This window comes from Mandrillus leucophaeus, unplaced genomic scaffold (genome assembly GCF_000951045.1).
Source record: "Mandrillus leucophaeus isolate KB7577 unplaced genomic scaffold, Mleu.le_1.0 Scaffold30, whole genome shotgun sequence".
In the NCBI taxonomy this organism is placed as follows: Eukaryota; Metazoa; Chordata; class Mammalia; order Primates; family Cercopithecidae; genus Mandrillus; species Mandrillus leucophaeus.
Window position 1 is genome coordinate 1512067 of NW_012103143.1, and position 2137 is coordinate 1514203.

Here is a 2137-nt window from a genome sequence, read left to right on the forward strand (position 1 = left end):
GCCATTCTCCTGTCTCAGCCTCCCGGGTAGCTGGGACTACAGGTGCCCGTCACCTCGCCCAGCTAGTTTTTTTGTATTTTTTAGTAGAGACAGGGTTTCACCATGTTAACTAGGATGGTGTCGATCTCCTGACCTCATGATCCGCCCATCTCGGCCTCCCAAAGTGCTGGGATTACAGGCTTCAGCCACTGTGCCCAGCCTCCATCTTGCTTCTAATCTCTAAGCTGTCCTTGTTCATTTCTGGGTGTAGGCTGAACTAATTTTGGGAGAAACTTAGTTTATAAACAAAGACGGTAACAGCCCTTTCCCAAAGCAGACTTCCTCGTTGCCTGGGGACTAGATTGCCTTTGTAGGACTAACATTAGCCACAAGATTAGAAATTATGGTTTAGGGCCAGGTATGGTGGCTCACGCCTGTAATCCCAGCACTTTGGGAGGCCGAGGTGGGCGGACCACCTGAGGTCGAGAGTTTGAGATCACCCTGGCCAACATGATGAAACACAGTCTCTACTAAAAAATGCAAAATTAGCTGGGCGTGGTGTGCATGCCTGTAATCCCAGCTACTCAGGAGACTGAGGGAGGAGAATCGCTTGAACCCGGGTAGTGGAGGTTGTGGTGAGCTGAGATTGCGCCATTGCATTCCAGGCTGGGCAACAAGAGCAAAACTCCATCTCGAAAAAAAAGAAATTATGGTTCAGGAGTCAGGCAGCTGGAGACTACAAGATTCGGATCCTCCCTAAGCTGCTCCTAAGATCAGCGCTTGAGATATTTTGCAGACCCTGCACTTGATGGATCAGCTGGTATCACCCAGATCAATAAACTGGCTCCTCTGATCTTGTGGCCCCCACCCAGGAATTGACTCAGTGCAAGATGACAGCTCTGACTCCCTGTGATTTCATCTCTGACCAATCAGCACTGCTGGTTCACTGGCTTCCCCCACCCACCAAGTTATCCTTACAAACTCTGCTCCCCAGATGCTCAAGGAGACCAATTTGAGTAAGAATAAAACTCCAGTCTCCCGCACAGCCGGCTCTGCATGAATTACTCTTTCTCTATTGCAATTCCCCTGTCTTAATGAATCAGCTCTGTCTAGGCAGCAGGCAAGGTGAACCCCTCGAGGGAGTTACACAACCTATGTCTCCCGGGTTCAAGCAATTCTCCTGCCTCAGCCTCCCGAGTAACTGGCATTACAGGCATGCGCTACCACGCCCGGCTAATTTTTTGTATTTGTAGAGACGAGGTTTCACCATGTTGGCCAGGCTGGTCTTGAACTCCTGACCTCAGTTGATCCACCTGCCTTGGCTTTCTAAAGTGCTGGGATCACAGGTGTGATCCACCGTGCCTGGCCTGAGAACTCTTCTTTATTCTGCAAAACCCTTCAGGCATTCCACCCCATCCTGTCCCACAGGTGGAGTCTGCCCCACCTCCCTCAGGCTGGCGGCTTTGGGGTACCAGCTACCTCACTTATTCCTTTCTTGAGCATCCACTGCTCTGGCTGACCAAGGGTGATGGTCAGCACTGCTCTTTCTCCTGGATAGAAATCACCCATTATGGGTGGGATTCCCCTTGGGGTCCTTGGAAGTGGGGCTGGCCCACTCCCCAAGAGGTGGGGTTTGGAGTGTGGACCAGAGCTGAAGGCAAGCAGCTGGTGCTGAGGTTTTATTTCCCAGTCTGCCTGCCATGCTGAAAAGGCTCTGGGAGCCCTGCCCAGGAAAAGGGAGAAGGGCACTGTGGAGTGCCCCAAGGGGGACCAGAGTCCAGGCCCTGAAGCTCAGAGTGTGGACTTCAATGGGATGGGGAGAGCAAGAGCTTCCCTTGTGGAACAGGAGGCAGTGCCGTGGTGGGGAGGCCTGGGGGGCAGGCGACCTGCCACTCAGGCGCTGGCCTGTGGCTCAGTATTGGTCCCAGGGCTGAGTGAGACCAGGGGGTGCCCACTGCTGTCATCAAATTAATGGCTGACGATCACGAACGCTTCATAGGGATTCACAGTCCTGCAAGATGGATTCCATTATTAAGACCCTCATTTTACAGATGAGGAAACTGAGTCCCAAAGAGGCTAAGAGCTTTGTGGAAGGTCGCACAGCCTGTGGGTGGTGGAGCCAGGATTCAGACAACCCCTGATGGTCACCAGAGAGTGC